This window comes from Microtus ochrogaster, chromosome 18 (genome assembly GCF_000317375.1).
Source record: "Microtus ochrogaster isolate Prairie Vole_2 chromosome 18, MicOch1.0, whole genome shotgun sequence".
In the NCBI taxonomy this organism is placed as follows: domain Eukaryota; kingdom Metazoa; phylum Chordata; class Mammalia; order Rodentia; family Cricetidae; genus Microtus; species Microtus ochrogaster.
Window position 1 is genome coordinate 31,186,500 of NC_022020.1, and position 9,375 is coordinate 31,195,874.

The following is a 9,375-nucleotide window of genomic DNA, read 5'->3' on the forward strand; positions in this document are numbered from 1 at the left end:
GGTATTAGCCATAGCTGAGGCATAGACGGGTTTCTTGATTAGCTGGCTATGAGGGATATGAGCTTTGCACAATCTCTTTTATAATAATGATATTCTATATATATACACAAGACAAGGATCATTCTCTTCAGAAACAACTCTGGGATAGGAAAGCACAATATGGGAATGTATAAGACTACAGCAGAATGAGCAAGGGAATAGATGGGTTAATGTTGATGGACAAAGACTGTTATATTATACTTTCAACTTTATGGGTAGGCTTGCTAGATTCCAACCCCCATGATGTCTGCTGCATAAGAAGGTACTAAAAAGTATAGTTCAGCAGGTGCAGAGAACTGATTAGGTATATTTGGTCACTAGATGAGATAAATAAAGGGTTAGGAAGAGGAAAGGCCATGATAGCGATAATGAGACAGAAACTTTCTATTCATAAGATGAAACCACTTGTCTGAGGTTTACATTCCCAAGGACAAGATTTCCTCTTCTAAGGATGCTTTATGTCTAACACCTGTTCCTGATAATATACTTTTCTTAAATATTGCTGATGTGACTAAAAGAAGCTTTCATACTGTGCCAACTAATGATACATGACCTTCGGATTTGTTCTTTGTTTGAATACTATATAATGAAAACATGAATTCAGTAAAATCGCAGCAGATTCCAACCACTCTCTTGTGTGTTGTGTCTGTCTGTCATTCTCCGAACTTGTGCCTTCCTGTTACCAAGACCCCGCTTCTCCCACGGTCTGAGTGGCTCCCCTGAGCCGGTCCGTGGCACTGGGACATTGTTGGCATTCTGAATGTAGACAGTGATGTCAAGCAAATCATTTTATCTCTCTGATCTCCAGTTTTGCCATTTTCTTTTGTAAAAGTGGGGGGAATCAGAAACAAATCTTTTAATAGTCATTTTGGGATCATGGCTCCCAGTTTCTTTGAAAGTAGAGTGAAATTTCTATATGCTTTTTCCTTTGAGATATGCAAATTATTTACGTTACCTTAATCTCTACTTTCCAAAATAAATAAGCAAAAAACAATAACAGATATTTTGCTTATCTTAAACTTAGAGACCCTAAGTTTAAAAATTTCAATTTATTTCTAAATTCAATTCCATGAAAAATATATTCTCTTTTAACAGCTGTGAAGTTTAGGATTTAGCAGCCGTCCATTCTTGCTCTTCAATGGGAAGTCCTGGGAATCCGGGGATGCTTGCCTGGAGCAAACAAGATCCATCAGGACTTTCCTTGCTCAGTTGTGTGAGAGAATGGCTGTTTAGGAAGAAGTCGTGCTCTATAAGGCTCAGAAAAAGAACATAGGGTCACTAAGAAAGAGCATCCACGAGCCTTGATTGAAATAGATTATTTTTAGGAGAGTGTAATTTACTACTGTCTGCTGGAACCTCCCCTAACATCTTCTTCGTTTTGACAACCACTGTTGCTGGAGCAGTTGTCTGAGCTGTTTTCATGCAGTCAATTAGCGCTGTTCGGGTAATTATTCCATGCAGGAACTTAGGAAATAGGAAGACAAATTGCCTGCTTTGCCTTTAAATATATTTAAAAGAATTATATTTGTAGTTTGTCTGAGTGATAATTCCAAATCAAACAGCTTTCTAATTTGGGTGCTGGCTATTTCTTCTGGCTCTTTCTCATGTTGTCTTGTTTCCGTACACATGTCAAATGTGTGCAGATGAGTGTGTGCACTCGTGTTTCTGTCTAATTACAAGTTAATGTTCCTTGAAAATACATCTGTAAGGGTTTGGTGAGGGCTTAGATTGGATTCCATGCTTTCGAGAGAAGTGGTATTCTTTCTTCTGCTCTGAACCCTGTGGAGTCTATTGGAAACAGTAGAAACTTCTGACCTCGTCCTTGACTTCTGAGGCATTTTGTGAGGTACAGGCTGTGTGGATTTGACCCCATGCCCACATAAGGACAAATTTGGGGTTATGAATTATTAGAGAAATGTGAGGAACTCTCTTTTACCCCGCTTTCAGGGCTGCTCTGATTTGATCTGGGTTTATTTCCTGTTCTTTTTTGGTTTGTAGGATTTTGATAGAGACTTCAGTTCAGATTCCTAACCTCAGGTGAGTTGTAGACTTCATTATTTGTCCCCGTGCAGCCTTTAGAGTGGTGCTCCATGTCACACCTCTGGGGTGGGTTTCTGCAATGATTTCTGCTTTTCTGTATCTTTCCCTTCTACAGTTTTCATGTATTATGCTCTGGAATCCATTTTAAATTATGATAGCACAGGAAGTAATATATTGTCATTTGCATGTATGCATACATTTTCATTCACATGCTAAGAAACTACATTTTATATTTAAAAAATCCTCACCTTAAAAAAAAAAACCATAGCCAGGTATCTTACTTAACTGTTCTAATGTTGTGAAGAGACTCAATGACCAAGGCAATTTTCACAGCAGAAGGAATTTAACTGTGGACTTGTGTTGTAGAATATTATTTTAAATTGTGTTACATTTGTTTATGCTCTGGAACATTTGTTTAATGTTGTAAAGATGTGTTGCTTTTGTTTATGCTGCAGTTGGTTAACTCCGTGAAGCTGTGATTTTTGCCTGCCTAAACACCTGAAGGTCTAATAAACAGCTGAATGGCCAATAGCAAGGCAGGAGAAAGGATAGGCAGGGCTAGCAGGCAGAGAGAATAAATAGGAGAAATCTGGGGGAAAGAGGATTTCATCAGGGGCCAGCCAGCCAGCCAGCCAGCCAGTCACAGAGTAAGAAGGAAAGTAAGATTTACCAAAGAGAAAGGTAAAAGCCCAGAGACAAAAGGAAGATGCAATTATTTAGTTAAGAAAAGTTGGCAAGAAACAAGTCAAGCTAAGGCTGGGCATTCATAAGAAACAATAAGATTCTGCATGTGATTTATGTGGAAGATGGGTGGCGGCCCACTCCGCCCCCCAAAAAGCCTAAAGAGTAAAAGAAAATACAACTACACATGTGCTTGTAGTTTCAAAGGCTTAATCCATTATCATTATGGTGGGAAAATGGTAGGATCAGTGCAGCGCTCATGATATGGAACAGTGACTGAAAGCTAAATCCTGGTCCACAGGCAGAGAGAGTGACACTCTGTGGACTTGTGTGGACTTTGAAATTTCAAATCCCTTCTCCAGTGACATATCTCCTTCAACAAAACCACACTCCCTAATCCTTCTCAAATAGTGCCACTCCTTGAGAACTGAAAATTCAAATACATACGGATCATTCTTATTCAAACAACCACATCAGGGTTGGCTTCCACAAAGCCCTTCCACTGCATTGTGAAGTATGCAGCAGGGATACTCAGCCGATGGCTTAAAGCTGTCAGCATTAGCATCATGTTACAATTTATTAGAATAAATGCCCCACCCAGAACCTACGGAATCAGCATTTTTCTAGCCAAGGGTTGGGGCCAGTTTCAATCTGCTCTTTGAGAAAAAGAGAAGGAAGGCATCTTTGCCAAAAAGAAAAAAAAAAAAAACCATAGGGGAAGTTTGGACAAAGACCAAGAGTAGGAAGAAAGCAATGGTTTGTGCGAATAGTACATCACTGAGTTTGAGGCCATGTCAGTGATAACATTCAGTTACATTTTTCTGAAGTCTCTTAATGCTGTACATTCAGTTACATTCCTTCAGTATTGTACAGGAAAGATGGAGACAGGGGAGTCTTGGAATCAATGATTTATCTCCTAAAACACAGGGAAATAACACAGGACATTACGTTATAGTCTATATAGGGACTGGGAGGGTCCATGAAGACTGAAGCTAAGATTAGCTCAAGGCTTGGAATCTTACTGCTGTGTTTTATAGCTCTGTGCTGGCAGAGAACACACGGGAATGTGCTTTCCCCATTCAAACCAGGAGGCCGTGAGATCGCACCGCCAAGTGCACAGATGCAGGGGATGTTAATTATCCCCGTGGACAAAGCACCTGAGGACTCTGTGGGAATTATTAAAACGCCGCGCTAACTTATTGCATTTGAATGTCAATTGACTACATTTTGCTGCTAATAGATCTTTATTGCAGGGCTAAATCATCAAATTTCTGGTTATCCCCTTCCTCGGAGAGCTGTTCCGACTGTCCCCTTTATTGAATTACATGGTGTGAGAACTGGATTGCTGCCACCGCCGTGCAAATGGTCTTGCTTCAGAAACAAAGAAGCAATTAATGAGTTGGTGTCAGTAACCTCATCCCTTTAGGAAATGATGTTGTCAATTTTCTCAGAAAATCACAGTTAGTTCAAGTTCCTAACTGGACAGTACCAGAGAGAAGCATTTGGACAGTTAAAGGTCAGGGGCTAGGGCAGAAGGATGGAGGGTGTGGGTGAGGTGCTGTGTTCAAGCATTGCCAGTCAGAGCTTCCTCTTGCCCCCTGTATGTCCCCATAGATGTCTTCACATTAACTAGCCTTGTCCCTTTGTACCTCTGAAAAGTCTAAATAGTAGCAAATGGCAAAGCAGGACAGAAACTGAGTTTAGTTTATTCTATATGATTTCTGACACATAAGGCCTTAACAAATAGAAGGTTTTTGGTTTTGTTATTAACTCAGATATTATTAGCCAGCTGAAGCCACAGTCAGACCAGGTAGACAATTGTCTATTGCTTTTACTTCCCCAAGACCCATTCCTTTTGCTTCTATTGCTTAGTTGATAGTTTTATTTCAGAGAATGATTCTGCTATAATCATAAACTATCAAGGTGGGGCATTCTGGAAGTCTTACCCTAGTCTAGTCTGATGTGTATTATCTATTCAATATCCAAAAGCTTGCAAGTCATCCTTCCAAATACTAAGGATATGGTCACAGCTCCAGGTTCCCAGAGCATTTGCCGGTCTTGACCCTCCCAGAAAGTGCTTGGTTCTTCCACTTTCTCCTCTATTCCTTAAAGTTTTATTGGTTTCTGTTGCCTGGAAACACTCAACCCCAACTGACATCGAGTATGAGAATATGAATCATCTTCAGCATCATCTATCCTAATCGCATTATTTTATAGAGGAAGAAGTTAGAGCCCGGATGGGGTTATCTCTCCTGGGTCACAGTGACAGGGCTGAGACAGCCCTGCTGCATCCTTTTACATTTGCTGTCTCCCCTCTTTGCCATAATGTGTGGGTACCAAAAGAGTGCCTAAGAAAACGATGATCCCGGGGTTGTGGTGAGTGCTGCTCTCAACTCTGCTATAACCATGGCTGTGTCAGTGTCTGAGGTGATGTGGCCCTCGTCATTCAGCTCTTACCTAGTGGTGCGGTTCCCGCATAAAACAAGACCCTGCATTCGGCAGGAGGATGCTGCTGGCCCTGGTTTTCTGTGTAAAGGGAACACTGGAGTCATCCTGGAGAAGACATGGCTCTGCTCAGCTAGACAATGTCCTGCTAACTGTCACTCTCACGTTTTTCCTCTTCCTCCCTCCCTCTGTTTTCTTTTTTCTTCCCCCTACCCTGTCATCTTCCTTCTCTGAAAATATGATTATGAATTGGTTTCTCTTAATAGCCACATCTCTCAATAGCCTCTGAAATTTCAGTTCTTTCAGGCTCGTGTGCTTCCTTCACAATGGACCATTAAGATGGAAATGACTAGAGAATCAACTCACATTAGAGTTTTATAATTTTTGAGACTTGCATGAATAGTAATCGTGGGTAGGATTATCTAAAGCCCCACAGACCTTAACAGCTCAGCCTCATGCGGCAGCACACACCTGGTTCAATGCCAGCCCCACCATGACCGTGTGTGAGGGAGCAGAAGACAGGCAACATATGCTCAGGCCTCCCTTCCCTCACCCAGAAGCTAAATTAGAAAACTAAAATTTATAACGACACTCAATATTATCTAATAGAATTTTCGCTTGTAACTTCCCTTTAAATTTTGCATACAGGTACACGTGTGTGGGTGTGGTCTCTGTACATGTTCACACAGTTATGCCTGCACCTATGTGCATGCACACGTGGAAGCCAGAGGACAACTTGAATGTCTTCCTGGATCTCTCTGTTCCACATCTGTGAGACAGGATCTGTCTCTGAACCTTCGTCAGTTCAGTCAGGCTGGTGAGACAATGAGCCCCAGGGAGTCTCCCATCTCTGTGTCCCTTGGCTACGCTATAGATGCTTGCCCCTGCTCCCAGCTTCGAAGTGGGAGCAGCAGACCTGAACTCAAGTCTACAGGCTTGTGCAATCAGCATGTTACCCCCAAGCCATCCCCCCGACTTCACACTTCAAACGTCATCCATGTGTGGCAAAAAAGTTACATCTTCTCTGATATGAAGAGCTAGTCATGGAAGATGAAATTATATTTCTGCCTAATGAGAAGAACATCAAAATCTGATGGATAATTCTTAGTGAACTCTGCCATTTAAACTATTGTGACTCTGTTCTCCCTCTTTCCTGCCTCCTAGCTTTGAAAGCAGATATGGTGGTAGCTTGAGCTTTCCTTTAAGGAGGAAAGTATCAGAAGAGGAAGCCAACATCAGGGCAAGGATGCCAGTCTTGACCTGTAACTTTCTAATTAACATTCGCGGTCACTTATCTCTCATTTCTTTGTCATCGTCAAAAGCAAACTATGCTTAGAACACCGAAGTCTCATGTACACCTATGAGGGGCCACCTTATGAAGCTGTTACTGCTTGATCACTTCTAAATGAAATGTACAATTTTATATGGTTTAGACTACTATTTTCAGTTAAAGAATTCATAATCAACTTGTCTTATACACCAAAGGAATGCTCCCTAAAGAACTATGTTCCCTGGCACCTATGTAATTGATGCTAATTAAAATACTACTTCTATTTTAAGGCACACTCTTTCATATTTAAATATTTCTCAAAGCAGAATGAGTCCTACAAACAAAATGAATAATTAATGTGGTATAATTTTCTTCCTTTTTTGGTAGGGTGTTATTAGTTTTATATGTATATATGTATTATAAAAGATCATTTGCTATTGCATCATGACCAATTTATAAAATTAACACTCACCCACTCCATATTAATCAGTTTATTAAAGCAAGTTTAATATGAATACTTTCTTTCAAAAGTAATTTATAAATTAATATAGGTTAATTGTGCAAAATAATGGGTTTGTAATGACCTTACATACATTTCTATAATGTACTTTTATTCATACCCCAATCGCACCCCATGACCATGCCTATCAGAACCCCCTCTAGATCACCAATACTCCCAATTCTTCAAAAGTGGTTATTAATTTTTTTAATTAGGACAAATGAATAGTAGTGATATATTTACAGGAGTACACCCAGTGAAAAGTCTCCAGTGTGACCAAGGGATGGGAGCAAGGGTTGTATCCTGGACTCTGTGAACCTAGACCTTGCTCACAGTTAGACACAGACACATTCTGGGAGCTTATGTAGGGATATGTTGAAGTTAGATTGGAAGGACATCTGGCTGGGGCTCCCGGAAGTCCAAGTGGCTAAGGGGAGAGAAGGTAGTAGGCCACCACAACATGCTCAAGCACGGTCAGAGTTCCCATCTGTGGTGCTTTGACTGAGATTGTCCCCATAGGTTTGGATATTTTAAAGTTCTGTCGATTGGTGGGTGGTGCTCTTTGAGCAGGTTATGGAACCTTGAGGATGTTCAGCCTTACTTGAGGAACTACATTACTGGGGGGGACCCGATTTTGAGAGATTATAGATTCATCCCCATTTCTAGTTTGTTGTCTCTACTTCCTGCATATAGACAGAGATGAGCTCTTTCAGCTTTTAGATCTAGCTATTGGCCGCCATATCCTCTCCTCCACCACCATTATGGACTCTTCCCTTGCCAAGAACCATAAGCCAAGATAAACTTCTTCCCTAAGTTGCTTTTGGTCATGGTATTTTATCGCAACAAAATAGTCATGAATACATTGCTATCTAAGGTGGACAAGATGATGCACACCTGTGACAATATATAACCCCTGTGATGCTAAGGGAAGCAGATCATGAGTTGGCAGCCAGTTTGGGTTCCATAGTAAAAGGTCAAAGTGTGGAGAGAGGCACCCATGTAAAAGTCTGGACATGGGCACTTTCCTGTCTATAATTCTAGTGCTTGGGGAAAGAAAGGAGGAGTTCTGGGGCTTGCTGGCCAGTCTTGACAGAACAGTTATCTATTCATTCAGTAAGAGACCCTGTCCTAAGGAGAAGAGTGATCATCTTCACATGGCCTCTGCATGCATGCATATGCACATAACACACACACACACACACACACACACACACACACACACACACAGTGAGAGAGAGATAGAGACCCCAAGACAAACCTAAAACCAACCAAAAAATTAGCAAAGAATAGCTTTTGTCATTCTTTTCCTTTTGAGGATTTAAAACAGAAGCAGCAGGATTTTACTTTTCAGTTCTAATCTCGGGTCTGGTAATAGAGATGGGAAGAATTAGGTTTCGAACTATGCACCAGTTTGTGCATTTGAGTCATTTGTGCTAGAGCCCGCTGTCTCCTGTGTGGAAATTAATAAGAGGGCCCATTCATTACATCTGGCATTCCACAATCTGGGTCCACGTCATTTTCCCAGCACACCTCGGTCTACCGCTGAAAGGTCTCTTTATGGTAGTGACATAAAGCGGTCCCCAAGCTTTACATTCCGTTAGCCATACTTCTTTTTACTCAGGGAGGGCTTCTCTTCCTAGAATTAGCAGTGGGTAATTGTTCTTACAAATTCTACCCTCTATTGCCTGAGAACTTAATGTGTTCCAGAAATGGTTTGGGTCTGTGGTTTGTAGCCCATTAGTGGCTCACTGCTAGCAATTTTTTTTAACAGCATAGACTATCATAGATAATATCACAGTGCACCCCTGGACAGGTTTAGAATGATACTGTGGAACAAAGTCCATCATGCATACTTCTGAGTCCGTCTCTAAAAGTGTTTGCAGAGATTCGGAGAGTATGTGCGCGGCATCATCCCTCAGGCTGGGGACCTGGAAGGAATTAAAGGGGAGCTTGTTAGAGCCCCGACATCCTTTCTCTCTCTGCTTCCTGGCGGCCATGATGTGAGTAGATCTTCTCTACCAGAATAGGATAAAATAGAATAGGACAGAGGCCAGGTTGGTTTGGGACATGAACTTGGGGAGGAGGGGCATGGATAGATGGTCTGGATTATATAGATTTTGTGTTTCATGGATAGGACTTTGGCTGTAATAGCTGACATAGGTGTTATTCTAGCTTTTGTTGCTGTTGTTATTGTGATTTAAAAAAAAACCATTGGCCAAAAATAACCTGGGGAAGGAAAGGTTTAAGTTGCCTTACAGGTTATGGTTCATCATTAAGGGAAGCCAAGGCAAGATCTTGAAGAAGAAACCATGGAGGGACACTACCTACTGACTTACTCCTAGGCTTATGTTCAGCTACCTCTTGTTGTAATAAGAATGGCGGGGCTGCGTCCCCAGCACCC